The 16,285-nt window shown below is 33.4% G+C and overlaps 5 non-coding genes across 5 annotated transcripts; all 5 read left to right on the forward strand.

Annotated features, from left to right (window-relative positions):
- The first annotated feature begins 3,525 nt into the window (after window positions 1-3,525).
- On the forward strand, window positions 3,526-3,618 carry TRNAI-UAU (transfer RNA isoleucine (anticodon UAU)). Its single transcript is given in 2 exon segments — window positions 3,526-3,563; window positions 3,583-3,618. It is a non-coding gene; the product is annotated as a tRNA-Ile (tRNA).
- Window positions 3,619-5,037: 1,419 nt separating this feature from the next.
- On the forward strand, window positions 5,038-5,130 carry TRNAI-UAU (transfer RNA isoleucine (anticodon UAU)). Its single transcript is given in 2 exon segments — window positions 5,038-5,075; window positions 5,095-5,130. It is a non-coding gene; the product is annotated as a tRNA-Ile (tRNA).
- A 1,419-nt stretch (window positions 5,131-6,549) lies between these two features.
- Window positions 6,550-6,642, forward strand: TRNAI-UAU (transfer RNA isoleucine (anticodon UAU)). Its single transcript is given in 2 exon segments — window positions 6,550-6,587; window positions 6,607-6,642. It is a non-coding gene; the product is annotated as a tRNA-Ile (tRNA).
- A 1,418-nt stretch (window positions 6,643-8,060) lies between these two features.
- On the forward strand, window positions 8,061-8,153 carry TRNAI-UAU (transfer RNA isoleucine (anticodon UAU)). The gene is given in 2 exon segments: window positions 8,061-8,098; window positions 8,118-8,153. It is a non-coding gene; the product is annotated as a tRNA-Ile (tRNA).
- A 4,442-nt stretch (window positions 8,154-12,595) lies between these two features.
- Window positions 12,596-12,688, forward strand: TRNAI-UAU (transfer RNA isoleucine (anticodon UAU)). The gene is given in 2 exon segments: window positions 12,596-12,633; window positions 12,653-12,688. It is a non-coding gene; the product is annotated as a tRNA-Ile (tRNA).
- The last annotated feature ends 3,597 nt before the right edge of the window (window positions 12,689-16,285 follow it).

Below are 16,285 nucleotides of genomic sequence, written 5' to 3' on the forward strand. Positions count from 1 at the left end.
GCTAGGGATTGTGGTTTCAAGTCTCATCAGGGCTTTATTTCATCCATATAGTTACTGGAGATGTTCCCTTTATTCTTGCTTGATACTGCACAAATGGCTCCACCAGAAACTTTTATCTGCTTAACAATATGGTACTGTTCAGCTTGCAAAATTATGGCCCTGTATCTAAAAGCAGACATTTATCCTGATGACATTGTGGATTAGTTTCCGGATAAGTTTGCTATCACCTGGGACAGTGGCTTCAAGTCTCATCTAGGATGCATGTTCCTTTGATGCTCATTCTCATTCTAGAAGTTATGCTTTTTTTCAATGCAGGTGACTGTCTTAATGGTATTGCATGAAATCCATATATACCAAAACATACCTATTAAGTTTTAATTGCAATTTAATATCAGAGTGGCTACAAAATAACAATGTCTATGGCAATTGCTGATGGGTTTCTTGAAGTCCTTTCATCCATGTCATCAAAATGGTAATTTTCTGCTTTTTATATTTCTTTGGACACTGACTTTACTGACAATTTAGGTGCTACAGACCAAAAAAACAATGTTTACCTTTAAATATAGAGCACAAGTGAGATTTAACTTATTTTTATTTAAAGATACTGCACTTTTTGGTATTATAGTGTATATTTTCCCTATGCAACATTGAAGTTACATATATTTATAGCAAATATTATTTAAGATAAATAAACAGAAATTATTTATAAACAGGAATTATTTTACAATTTTGATAATATTGAACTGTACAGCAATGGCATGAATTCATTGCAATATACACCTAAGGATACATAAAACTGGGCAATAACACAAATGCACAATATAATTGATTAACTTATGATTAGAATATTACTTTTATTAGGTACTTTAGTATTGGGTGCAGTAGTTTAGTGGATTTAAAAAGTAACTAATTTAAAATTAATAAACCAAGTTAATATACTTAGTCAACTCGATGCTAAAATCACTCAACTAAAAATAATACACTTTGACCATGTGCTCCTGTGGCGCAATCGGTTGGCTCGCGGTACTTATAAGACAGTATCTGTTGAGCAATGCCGAGGTTGTGAGTTCAAGCCTCACCTGGAGCAAATGTAATTTTTTTTCTAATGTCATCAGTTAATGATTATCATCTGCTACCTGAACATCCTGATATGAAGGCAGAAAAAAATCACAAACATGACTGTTTTTAAGGTACCAGTACACACATCTGCTTTGGTTCATATGCACTGTAAACATTACTTTAGTTAGTCAACAAAATGGAATGCAAAAGACTACCTCTTTATTGGTAAAAGAGTTGCATCAATCTGTTTTGCTGCAATGTAACATGAGGGTCCACACTATTAGGTCTGGTTAGTACAATCACATTTCATGCTGGGATTTGTAAAGCAAAGAACACAAATAAACGGCTTTCCTATATCGCAACAATTAATGATTATACTAATGAAAAAATCAGTTTCACACAAAGATGTTACTAAGCCCCACTGGCCTAATGGATAAGGCACTGGCCTCCTAAGCTAGGGATTGTGGTTTCAAGTCTCATCTGGGCTTTATTTTATCCATATAGTTACTGGAGATGTTCCCTTTATTCTTGCTTGATACTGCACAAATGGCTCCACCAGAAACTTTTATCTGCTTAACAATATGGTACTGTTCAGCTTGCAAAATTATGGCCCTGTATCTAAAAGCAGACATTTATCCTGATGACATTGTGGATTAGTTTCCGGATAAGTTTGCTATCACCTGGGACAGTGGCTTCAAGTCTCATCTAGGATGCATGTTCCTTTGATGCTCATTCTCATTCTAGAAGTTATGCTTTTTTTCAATGCAGGTGACTGTCTTAATGGTATTGCATGAAATCCATATATACCAAAACATACCTATTAAGTTTTAATTGCAATTTAATATCAGAGTGGCTACAAAATAACAATGTCTATGGCAATTGCTGATGGGTTTCTTGAAGTCCTTTCATCCATGTCATCAAAAGGGTAATTTTCTGCTTTTTATATTTCTTTGGACACTGACTTTACTGACAATTTAGGTGCTACAGACCAAAAAAACAATGTTTACCTTTAAATATAGAGCACAAGTGAGATTTAACTTATTTTTATTTAAAGATACTGCACTTTTTGGTATTATAGTGTATATTTTCCCTATGCAACATTGAAGTTACATATATTTATAGCAAATATTATTTAAGATAAATAAACAGAAATTATTTATAAACAGGAATTATTTTACAATTTTGATAATATTGAACTGTACAGCAATGGCATGAATTCATTGCAATATACACCTAAGGATACATAAAACTGGGCAATAACACAAATGCACAATATAATTGATTAACTTATGATTAGAATATTACTTTTATTAGGTACTTTAGTATTGGGTGCAGTAGTTTAGTGGATTTAAAAAGTAACTAATTTAAAATTATATCGCAACAATTAATGATTATACTAATGAAAAAATCAGTTTCACACAAAGATGTTACTAAGCCCCACTGGCCTAATGGATAAGGCACTGGCCTCCTAAGCTAGGGATTGTGGTTTCAAGTCTCATCTGGGCTTTATTTCATCCATATAATTACTGGAGATGTTCCCTTTATTCTTGCTTGATACTGCACAAATGGCTCCACCAGAAACTTTTATCTGCTTAACAATCCGGTACTGTTCAGCTTGCAAAATTATGGCCCTGTATCTAAAAGCAGACATTTATCCTGATGACATTGTGGATTAGTTTCCGGATAAATTTGCTATCACCTGGGACAGTGGCTTCAAGTCTCATCTAGGATGCATGTTCCTTTGATGCTCATTCTCATTCTAGAAGTTATGCTTTTTTTCAATGCAGGTGACTGTCTTAATGGTATTGCATAAAATCCATATATACCAAAACATACCTATTAAGTTTTAATTGCAATTTACTATCAGAGTGGCTACAAAATAACAATGTCTATGGCAATTGCTGATGGGTTTCTTGAAGTCCTTTCATCCAAGTCATCAAAAGGGTAATTTTCTGCTTTTTATATTTCTTTGGACACTGATTTTACTGACAATTTAGGTGCTACAGACCAAAAAAACAATGTTTACCTTTAAATATAGAGCACAAGTGAGATTTAACTTATTTTTATTTAAAGATACTGCACTTTTTGGTATTATAGTGTATATTTTCCCTATGCAACATTGAAGTTACATATATTTATAGCAAATATTATTTAAGATAAATAAACAGAAATTATTTATAAACAGGAATTATTTTACAATTTTGATAATATTGAACTGTACAGCAATGGCATGAATTCATTGCAATATACACCTAAGGATACATAAAACTGGGCAATAACACAAATGCACAATATAATTGATTAACTTATGATTAGAATATTACTTTTATTAGGTACTTTAGTATTGGGTGCAGTAGTTTAGTGGATTTAAAAAGTAACTAATTTAAAATTAATAAACCAAGTTAATATACTTAGTCAACTCGATGCTAAAATCACTCAACTAAAAATAATACACTTTGACCATGTGCTCCTGTGGCGCAATCGTTTAGCGCGCGGTACTTATAAGACAGTATCTGTTGAGCAATGCCGAGGTTGTGAGTTCAAGCCTCACCTGGAGCAAATGTAATTTTTTTTCTAATGTCATCAGTTAATGATTATCATCTGCTACCTGAACATCCTGATATGAAGGCAGAAAAAAATCACAAACATGACTGTTTTTAAGGTACCAGTACACACATCTGCTTTGGTTCATATGCACTGTAAACATTACTTTAGTTAGTCAACAAAATGGAATGCAAAAGACTACCTCTTTATTGGTAAAAGAGTTGCATCAATCTGTTTTGCTGCAATGTAACATGAGGGTCCACACTATTAGGTCTGGTTAGTACAATCACATTTCATGCTGGGATTTGTAAAGCAAAGAACACAAATAAACGGCTTTCCTATATCGCAACAATTAATGATTATACTAATGAAAAAATCAGTTTCACACAAAGATGTTACTAAGCCCCACTGGCCTAATGGATAAGGCACTGGCCTCCTAAGCTAGGGATTGTGGTTTCAAGTCTCATCTGGGCTTTATTTCATCCATATAGTTACTGGAGATGTTCCCTTTATTCTTGCTTGATACTGCACAAATGGCTCCACCAGAAACTTTTATCTGCTTAACAATCCGGTACTGTTCAGCTTGCAAAATTATGGCCCTGTATCTAAAAGCAGACATTTATCCTGATGACATTGTGGATTAGTTTCCGGATAAATTTGCTATCACCTGGGACAGTGGCTTCAAGTCTCATCTAGGATGCATGTTCCTTTGATGCTCATTCTCATTCTAGAAGTTATGCTTTTTTTCAATGCAGGTGACTGTCTTAATGGTATTGCATAAAATCCATATATACCAAAACATACCTATTAAGTTTTAATTGCAATTTACTATCAGAGTGGCTACAAAATAACAATGTCTATGGCAATTGCTGATGGGTTTCTTGAAGTCCTTTCATCCAAGTCATCAAAAGGGTAATTTTCTGCTTTTTATATTTCTTTGGACACTAATTTTACAGACAATTTAGGTGCTACAGACCAAAAAAACAATGTTTACCTTTAAATATAGAGCACAAGTGAGATTTAACTTATTTTTATTTAAAGATACTGCACTTTTTGGTATTATAGTGTATATTTTCCCTATGCAACATTGAAGTTACATATATTTATAGCAAATATTATTTAAGATAAATAAACAGAAATTATTTATAAACAGGAATTATTTTACAATTTTGATAATATTGAACTGTACAGCAATGGCATGAATTCATTGCAATATACACCTAAGGATACATAAAACTGGGCAATAACACAAATGCACAATATAATTGATTAACTTATGATTAGAATATTACTTTTATTAGGTACTTTAGTATTGGGTGCAGTAGTTTAGTAGATTTAAAAAGTAACTAATTTAAAATTAATAAACCAAGTTAATATACTTAGTCAACTCAATGCTAAAATCACTCAACTAAAAATAATACACTTTGACCATGTGCTCCTGTGGCGCAATCGGTTAGCGCGCGGTACTTATAAGACAGTATCTGTTGAGCAATGCCGAGGTTGTGAGTTCAAGCCTCACCTGGAGCAAATGTAATTTTTTTTCTAATGTCATCAGTTAATGATTATCATCTGCTACCTGAACATCCTGATATGAAGGCAGAAAAAAATCACAAACATGACTGTTTTTAAGGTACCAGTACACACATCTGCTTTGGTTCATATGCACTGTAAACATTACTTTAGTTAGTCAACAAAATGGAATGCAAAAGACTACCTCTTTATTGGTAAAAGAGTTGCATCAATCTGTTTTGCTGCAATGTAACATGAGGGTCCACACTATTAGGTCTGGTTAGTACAATCACATTTCATGCTGGGATTTGTAAAGCAAAGAACACAAATAAATGGCTTTCCTATATCGCAACAATTAATGATTATACTAATGAAAAAATCAGTTTCACACAAAGATGTTACTAAGCCCCACTGGCCTAATGGATAAGGCACTGGCCTCCTAAGCTAGGGATTGTGGTTTCAAGTCTCATCTGGGCTTTATTTCATCCATATAATTACTGGAGATGTTCCCTTTATTCTTGCTTGATACTGCACAAATGGCTCCACCAGAAACTTTTATCTGCTTAACAATCCGGTACTGTTCAGCTTGCAAAATTATGGCCCTGTATCTAAAAGCAGACATTTATCCTGATGACATTGTGGATTAGTTTCCGGATAAGTTTGCTATCACCTGGGACAGTGGCTTCCAGTCTCATCTAGGATGCATGTTCCTTTGATGCTCATTCTCATTCTAGAAGTTATGCTTTTTTTCAATGCAGGTGACTGTCTTAATGGTATTGAATGAAATCCATATATACCAAAACATACCTATTAAGTTTTAATTGCAATTTAATATCAGAGTGGCTACAAAATAACAATGTCTATGGCAATTGCTGATGGGTTTCTTGAAGTCCTTTCATCCATGTCATCAAAAGGGTAATTTTCTGCTTTTTATATTTCTTTGGACACTGACTTTACTGACAATTTAGGTGCTACAGACCAAAAAAACAATGTTTACCTTTAAATATAGAGCACAAGTGAGATTTAACTTATTTTTATTTAAAGATACTGCACTTTTTGGTATTATAGTGTATATTTTCCCTATGCAACATTGAAGTTACATATATTTATAGCAAATATTATTTAAGATAAATAAACAGAAATTATTTATAAACAGGAATTATTTTACAATTTTGATAATATTGAACTGTACAGCAATGGCATGAATTCATTGCAATATACACCTAAGGATACATAAAACTGGGCAATAACACAAATGCACAATATAATTGATTAACTTATGATTAGAATATTACTTTTATTAGGTACTTTAGTATTGGGTGCAGTAGTTTAGTGGATTTAAAAAGTAACTAATTTAAAATTAATAAACCAAGTTAATATACTTAGTCAACTCGATGCTAAAATCACTCAACTAAAAATAATACACTTTGACCATGTGCTCCTGTGGCGCAATCGTTTAGCGCGCGGTACTTATAAGACAGTATCTGTTGAGCAATGCCGAGGTTGTGAGTTCAAGCCTCACCTGGAGCAAATGTAATTTTTTTTCTAATGTCATCAGTTAATGATTATCATCTGCTACCTGAACATCCTGATATGAAGGCAGAAAAAAATCACAAACATGACTGTTTTTAAGGTACCAGTACACACATCTGCTTTGGTTCATATGCACTGTAAACATTACTTTAGTTAGTCAACAAAATGGAATGCAAAAGACTACCTCTTTATTGGTAAAAGAGTTGCATCAATCTGTTTTGCTGCAATGTAACATGAGGGTCCACACTATTAGGTCTGGTTAGTACAATCACATTTCATGCTGGGATTTGTAAAGCAAAGAACACAAATAAATGGCTTTCCTATATCGCAACAATTAATGATTATACTAATGAAAAAATCAGTTTCACACAAAGATGTTACTAAGCCCCACTGGCCTAATGGATAAGGCACTGGCCTCCTAAGCTAGGGATTGTGGTTTCAAGTCTCATCTGGGCTTTATTTCATCCATATAATTACTGGAGATGTTCCCTTTATTTTTGCTTGATACTGCACAAATGGCTCCACCAGAAACTTTTATCTGCTTAACAATCCGGTACTGTTCAGCTTGCAAAATTATGGCCCTGTATCTAAAAGCAGACATTTATCCTGATGACATTGTGGATTAGTTTCCGGATAAATTTGCTATCACCTGGGACAGTGGCTTCAAGTCTCATCTAGGATGCATGTTCCTTTGATGCTCATTCTCATTCTAGAAGTTATGCTTTTTTTCAATGCAGGTGACTGTCTTAATGGTATTGCATAAAATCCATATATACCAAAACATACCTATTAAGTTTTAATTGCAATTTACTATCAGAGTGGCTACAAAATAACAATGTCTATGGCAATTGCTGATGGGTTTCTTGAAGTCCTTTCATCCAAGTCATCAAAAGGGTAATTTTCTGCTTTTTATATTTCTTTGGACACTGATTTTACTGACAATTTAGGTGCTACAGACCAAAAAAACAATGTTTACCTTTAAATATAGAGCACAAGTGAGATTTAACTTATTTTTATTTAAAGATACTGCACTTTTTGGTATTATAGTGTATATTTTCCCTATGCAACATTGAAGTTACATATATTATAGCAAATATTATTTAAGATAAATAAACAGAAATTATTTATAAACAGGAATTATTTTACAATTTTGATAATATTGAACTGTACAGCAATGGCATGAATTCATTGCAATATACACCTAAGGATACATAAAACTGGGCAATAACACAAATGCACAATATAATTGATTAACTTATGATTAGAATATTACTTTTATTAGGTACTTTAGTATTGGGTGCAGTAGTTTAGTGGATTTAAAAAGTAACTAATTTAAAATTAATAAACCAAGTTAATATACTTAGTCAACTCGATGCTAAAATCACTCAACTAAAAATAACACACTTTGACCATGTGCTCCTGTGGCGCAATCGGTTAGCGCGCGGTACTTATAAGACAGTATCTGTTGAGCAATGCCGAGGTTGTGAGTTCAAGCCTCACCTGGAGCAAATGTAATTTTTTTTCTAATGTCATCAGTTAATGATTATCATCTGCTACCTGAACATCCTGATATGAAGGCAGAAAAAAATCACAAACATGACTGTTTTTAAGGTACCAGTACACACATCTGCTTTGGTTCATATGCACTGTAAACATTACTTTAGTTAGTCAACAAAATGGAATGCAAAAGACTACCTCTTTATTGGTAAAAGAGTTTCATCAATCTGTTTTGCTGCAATGTAACATGAGGGTCCACACTATTAGGTCTGGTTAGTACAATCACATTTCATGCTGGGATTTGTAAAGCAAAGAACACAAATAAACGGCTTTCCTATATCGCAACAATTAATGATTATACTAATGAAAAAATCAGTTTCACACAAAGATGTTAGTAAGCCCCAATGGCCTAATGGATAAGGCACTGGCCTCCTAAGCTAGGGATTGTGGTTTCAAGTCTCATCTGGGCTTTATTTCATCCATATAATTACTGGAGATGTTCCCTTTATTCTTGCTTGATACTGCACAAATGGCTCCACCAGAAACTTTTATCTGCTTAACAATATGGTACTGTTCAGCTTGCAAAATTATGGCCCTGTATCTAAAAGCAGACATTTATCCTGATGACATTGTGGATTAGTTTCCGGATAAGTTTGCTATCACCTGGGACAGTGGCTTCAAGTCTCATCTAGGATGCATGTTCCTTTGATGCTCATTCTCATTCTAGAAGTTATGCTTTTTTTCAATGCAGGTGACTGTCTTAATGGTATTGCATGAAATCCATATATACCAAAACATACCTATTAAGTTTTAATTGCAATTTAATATCAGAGTGGCTACAAAATAACAATGTCTATGGCAATTGCTGATGGGTTTCTTGAAGTCCTTTCATCCATGTCATCAAAAGGGTAATTTTCTGCTTTTTATATTTCTTTGGACACTGACTTTACTGACAATTTAGGTGCTACAGACCAAAAAAACAATGTTTACCTTTAAATATAGAGCACAAGTGAGATTTAACTTATTTTTATTTAAAGATACTGCACTTTTTGGTATTATAGTGTACATTTTCCCTATGCAACATTGAAGTTACATATATTTATAGCAAATATTATTTAAGATAAATAAACAGGAATTATTTATAAACAGGAATTATTTTACAATTTTGATAATATTGAACTGTACAGCAATGGCATGAATTCATTGCAATATACACCTAAGGATACATAAAACTGGGCAATAACACAAATGCACAATATAATTGATTAACTTATGATTAGAATATTACTTTTATTAGGTACTTTAGTATTGGGTGCAGTAGTTTAGTGGATTTAAAAAGTAACTAATTTAAAATTAATAAATCAAGTTAATATACTTAGTCAACTCGATGCTAAAATCACTCAACTAAAAATAATACACTTTGACCATGTGCTCATGTGGTGCAATCGGTCAGCGCGCAGTACTTATAAGACAGTATCTGTTGAGCAATGCCGAGGTTGTGAGTTCAAGCCTCACCTGGAGCAAATGTAATTTTTTTCTAATGTCATCAGTTAATGATTATCATCTGCTACCTGAACATCCTGATATGAAGGCAGAAAAAAATCACAAACATGACTGTTTTTAAGGTACCAGTACACACATCTGCTTTGGTTCATATGCACTGTAAACATTACTTTAGTTAGTCAACAAAATGGAATGCAAAAGACTCCCTCTTTATTGGTAAAAGAGTTGCATCAATCTGTTTTGCTGCAATGTAACATGAGGGTCCACACTATTAGGTCTGGTTAGTACAATCACATTTCATGCTGGGATTTGTAAAGCAAAGAACACAAATAAACGGCTTTCCTATATCGCAACAATTAATGATTATACTAATGAAAAAATCAGTTTCACACAAAGATGTTACTAAGCCCCACTGGCCTAATGGATAAGGCACTGGCCTCCTAAGCTAGGGATTGTGGTTTCAGGTCTCATCTGGGCTTTATTTCATCCATATAATTACTGGAGATGTTCCCTTTATTCTTGCTTGATACTGCACAAATGGCTCCACCAGAAACTTTTATCTGCTTAACAATCCGGTACTGTTCAGCTTGCAAAATTATGGCCCTGTATCTAAAAGCAGACATTTATCCTGATGACATTGTGGATTAGTTTCCGGATAAATTTGCTATCACCTGGGACAGTGGCTTCAAGTCTCATCTAGGATGCATGTTCCTTTGATGCTCATTCTCATTCTAGAAGTTATGCTTTTTTTCAATGCAGGTGACTGTCTTAATGGTATTGCATGAAATCCATATATACCAAAACATACCTATTAAGTTTTAATTGCAATTTAATATCAGAGTGGCTACAAAATAACAATGTCTATGGCAATTGCTGATGGGTTTCTTGAAGTCCTTTCATCCATGTCATCAAAAGGGTAATTTTCTGCTTTTTATATTTCTTTGGACACTGACTTTACTGACAATTTAGGTGCTACAGACCAAAAAAACAATGTTTACCTTTAAATATAGAGCACAAGTGAGATTTAACTTATTTTTATTTAAAGATACTGCACTTTTTGGTATTATAGTGTACATTTTCCCTATGCAACATTGAAGTTACATATATTTATAGCAAATATTATTTAAGATAAATAAACAGGAATTATTTATAAACAGGAATTATTTTACAATTTTGATAATATTGAACTGTACAGCAATGGCATGAATTCATTGCAATATACACCTAAGGATACATAAAACTGGGCAATAACACAAATGCACAATATAATTGATTAACTTATGATTAGAATATTACTTTTATTAGGTACTTTAGTATTGGGTGCAGTAGTTTAGTGGATTTAAAAAGTAACTAATTTAAAATTAATAAACCAAGTTAATATACTTAGTCAACTCGATGCTAAAATCACTCAACTAAAAATAATACACTTTGACCATGTGCTCATGTGGTGCAATCGGTCAGCGCGCAGTACTTATAAGACAGTATCTGTTGAGCAATGCCGAGGTTGTGAGTTCAAGCCTCACCTGGAGCAAATGTAATTTTTTTTCTAATGTCATCAGTTAATGATTATCATCTGCTACCTGAACATCCTGATATGAAGGCAGAAAAAAATCACAAACATGACTGTTTTTAAGGTACCAGTACACACATCTGCTTTGGTTCATATGCACTGTAAACATTACTTTAGTTAGTCAACAAAATGGAATGCAAAAGACTACCTCTTTATTGGTAAAAGAGTTGCATCAATCTGTTTTGCTGCAATGTAACATGAGGGTCCACACTATTAGGTCTGGTTAGTACAATCACATTTCATGCTGGGATTTGTAAAGCAAAGAACACAAATAAATGGCTTTCCTATATCGCAACAATTAATGATTATACTAATGAAAAAATCAGTTTCACACAAAGATGTTACTAAGCCCCACTGGCCTAATGGATAAGGCACTGGCCTCCTAAACTAGGGATTGTGGTTTCAAGTCTCATCTGGGCTTTATTTCATCCATATAATTACTGGAGATGTTCCCTTTATTTTTGCTTGATACTGCACAAATGGCTCCACCAGAAACTTTTATCTGCTTAACAATCCGGTACTGTTCAGCTTGCAAAATTATGGCCCTGTATCTAAAAGCAGACATTTATCCTGATGACATTGTGGATTAGTTTCCGGATAAATTTGCTATCACCTGGGACAGTGGCTTCAAGTCTCATCTAGGATGCATGTTCCTTTGATGCTCATTCTCATTCTAGAAGTTATGCTTTTTTTCAATGCAGGTGACTGTCTTAATGGTATTGCATAAAATCCATATATACCAAAACATACCTATTAAGTTTTAATTGCAATTTACTATCAGAGTGGCTACAAAATAACAATGTCTATGGCAATTGCTGATGGGTTTCTTGAAGTCCTTTCATCCAAGTCATCAAAAGGGTAATTTTCTGCTTTTTATATTTCTTTGGACACTGATTTTACTGACAATTTAGGTGCTACAGACCAAAAAAACAATGTTTACCTTTAAATATAGAGCACAAGTGAGATTTAACTTATTTTTATTTAAAGATACTGCACTTTTTGGTATTATAGTGTATATTTTCCCTATGCAACATTGAAGTTACATATATTTATAGCAAATATTATTTAAGATAAATAAACAGAAATTATTTATAAACAGGAATTATTTTACAATTTTGATAATATTGAACTGTACAGCAATGGCATGAATTCATTGCAATATACACCTAAGGATACATAAAACTGGGCAATAACACAAATGCACAATATAATTGATTAACTTATGATTAGAATATTACTTTTATTAGGTACTTTAGTATTGGGTGCAGTAGTTTAGTGGATTTAAAAAGTAACTAATTTAAAATTAATAAACCAAGTTAATATACTTAGTCAACTCGATGCTAAAATCACTCAACTAAAAATAACACACTTTGACCATGTGCTCCTGTGGCGCAATCGGTTAGCGCGCGGTACTTATAAGACAGTATCTGTTGAGCAATGCCGAGGTTGTGAGTTCAAGCCTCACCTGGAGCAAATGTAATTTTTTTTCTAATGTCATCAGTTAATGATTATCATCTGCTACCTGAACATCCTGATATGAAGGCAGAAAAAAATCACAAACATGACTGTTTTTAAGGTACCAGTACACACATCTGCTTTGGTTCATATGCACTGTAAACATTACTTTAGTTAGTCAACAAAATGGAATGCAAAAGACTACCTCTTTATTGGTAAAAGAGTTTCATCAATCTGTTTTGCTGCAATGTAACATGAGGGTCCACACTATTAGGTCTGGTTAGTACAATCACATTTCATGCTGGGATTTGTAAAGCAAAGAACACAAATAAACGGCTTTCCTATATCGCAACAATTAATGATTATACTAATGAAAAAATCAGTTTCACACAAAGATGTTACTAAGCCCCAATGGCCTAATGGATAAGGCACTGGCCTCCTAAGCTAGGGATTGTGGTTTCAAGTCTCATCTGGGCTTTATTTCATCCATATAATTACTGGAGATGTTCCCTTTATTCTTGCTTGATACTGCACAAATGGCTCCACCAGAAACTTTTATCTGCTTAACAATATGGTACTGTTCAGCTTGCAAAATTATGGCCCTGTATCTAAAAGCAGACATTTATCCTGATGACATTGTGGATTAGTTTCCGGATAAGTTTGCTATCACCTGGGACAGTGGCTTCAAGTCTCATCTAGGATGCATGTTCCTTTGATGCTCATTCTCATTCTAGAAGTTATGCTTTTTTTCAATGCAGGTGACTGTCTTAATGGTATTGCATGAAATCCATATATACCAAAACATACCTATTAAGTTTTAATTGCAATTTAATATCAGAGTGGCTACAAAATAACAATGTCTATGGCAATTGCTGATGGGTTTCTTGAAGTCCTTTCATCCATGTCATCAAAAGGGTAATTTTCTGCTTTTTATATTTCTTTGGACACTGACTTTACTGACAATTTAGGTGCTACAGACCAAAAAAACAATGTTTACCTTTAAATATAGAGCACAAGTGAGATTTAACTTATTTTTATTTAAAGATACTGCACTTTTTGGTATTATAGTGTACATTTTCCCTATGCAACATTGAAGTTACATATATTTATAGCAAATATTATTTAAGATAAATAAACAGGAATTATTTATAAACAGGAATTATTTTACAATTTTGATAATATTGAACTGTACAGCAATGGCATGAATTCATTGCAATATACACCTAAGGATACATAAAACTGGGCAATAACACAAATGCACAATATAATTGATTAACTTATGATTAGAATATTACTTTTATTAGGTACTTTAGTATTGGGTGCAGTAGTTTAGTGGATTTAAAAAGTAACTAATTTAAAATTAATAAATCAAGTTAATATACTTAGTCAACTCGATGCTAAAATCACTCAACTAAAAATAATACACTTTGACCATGTGCTCATGTGGTGCAATCGGTCAGCGCGCAGTACTTATAAGACAGTATCTGTTGAGCAATGCCGAGGTTGTGAGTTCAAGCCTCACCTGGAGCAAATGTAATTTTTTTCTAATGTCATCAGTTAATGATTATCATCTGCTACCTGAACATCCTGATATGAAGGCAGAAAAAAATCACAAACATGACTGTTTTTAAGGTACCAGTACACACATCTGCTTTGGTTCATATGCACTGTAAACATTACTTTAGTTAGTCAACAAAATGGAATGCAAAAGACTCCCTCTTTATTGGTAAAAGAGTTGCATCAATCTGTTTTGCTGCAATGTAACATGAGGGTCCACACTATTAGGTCTGGTTAGTACAATCACATTTCATGCTGGGATTTGTAAAGCAAAGAACACAAATAAACGGCTTTCCTATATCGCAACAATTAATGATTATACTAATGAAAAAATCAGTTTCACACAAAGATGTTACTAAGCCCCACTGGCCTAATGGATAAGGCACTGGCCTCCTAAGCTAGGGATTGTGGTTTCAGGTCTCATCTGGGCTTTATTTCATCCATATAATTACTGGAGATGTTCCCTTTATTCTTGCTTGATACTGCACAAATGGCTCCACCAGAAACTTTTATCTGCTTAACACTCCGGTACTGTTCAGCTTGCAAAATTATGGCCCTGTATCTAAAAGCAGACATTTATCCTGATGACATTGTGGATTAGTTTCCGGATAAATTTGCTATCACCTGGGACAGTGGCTTCAAGTCTCATCTAGGATGCATGTTCCTTTGATGCTCATTCTCATTCTAGAAGTTATGCTTTTTTTCAATGCAGGTGACTGTCTTAATGGTATTGCATGAAATCCATATATACCAAAACATACCTATTAAGTTTTAATTGCAATTTAATATCAGAGTGGCTACAAAATAATAATGTCTATGGCAATTGCTGATGGGTTTCTTGAAGTCCTTTCATCCATGTCATCAAAAGGGTAATTTTCTGCTTTTTTTATTTCTTTGGATACTGACTTTACTGACAATTTAGGTGCTACAGACCAAAAAAACAATGTTTACCTTTAAATATAGAGCACAAGTGAGATTTAACTTATTTTTATTTAAAGATACTGCACTTTTTGGTATTATAGTGTATATTTTCCCTATGCAACATTGAAGTTACATATATTTATAGCAAATATTAATTAAGATAAATAAACAGGAATTATTTATAAACAGGAATTATTTTACAATTTTGATAATATTGAACTGTACAGCAATGGCATGAATTCATTGCAATATACACCTAAGGATACATAAAACTGGGCAATAACACAAATGCACAATATAATTGATTAACTTATGATTAGAATATTACTTTTATTAGGTACTTTAGTATTGGGTGCAGTAGTTTAGTGGATTTAAAAAGTAACTAATTTAAAATTAATAAACCAAGTTAATATACTTAGTCAACTCGATGCTAAAATCACTCAACTAAAAATAATACACTTTGACCATGTGCTCATGTGGTGCAATCGGTCAGCGCACAGTACTTATAAGACAGTATCTGTTGAGCAATGCCGAGGTTGTGAGTTCAAGCCTCACCTGGAGCAAATGTAATTTTTTTTCTAATGTCATCAGTTAATGATTATCATCTGCTACCTGAACATCCTGATATGAAGTCAGAAAAAAATCACAAACATGACTGTTTTTAAGGTACCAGTACACACATCTGCTTTGGTTCATATGCACTGTAAACATTACTTTAGTTAGTCAACAAAATGGAATGCAAAAGACTACCTCTTTATTGGTAAAAGAGTTGCATCAATCTATTTTGCTGCAATGTAACATGAGGGTCCACACTATTAAGTCTGGTTAGTACAATCACATTTCATGCTGGGATTTGTAAAGCAAAGAACACAAATAAACGGCTCTCCTATATCGCAACAATTAATGATTATACTAATGAAAAAATCAGTTTCACACAAAGATGTTACTAAGCCCCACTGGCCTAATGGATAAGGCACTGGCCTCCTAAGCTAGGGATTGTGGTTTCAGGTCTCATCTGGGCTTTATTTCATCCATATAATTACTGGAGATGTTCCCTTTATTCTTGCTTGATACTGCACAAATGGCTCCACCAGAAACTTTTATCTGCTTAACACTCCGGTACTGTTCAGCTTGCAA

This window comes from Taudactylus pleione, unplaced genomic scaffold, assembly GCF_031769625.1.
Source record: "Taudactylus pleione unplaced genomic scaffold, aTauple2 ptg000473l, whole genome shotgun sequence".
Lineage (NCBI taxonomy): Eukaryota > Metazoa > Chordata > Amphibia > Anura > Myobatrachidae > Taudactylus > Taudactylus pleione.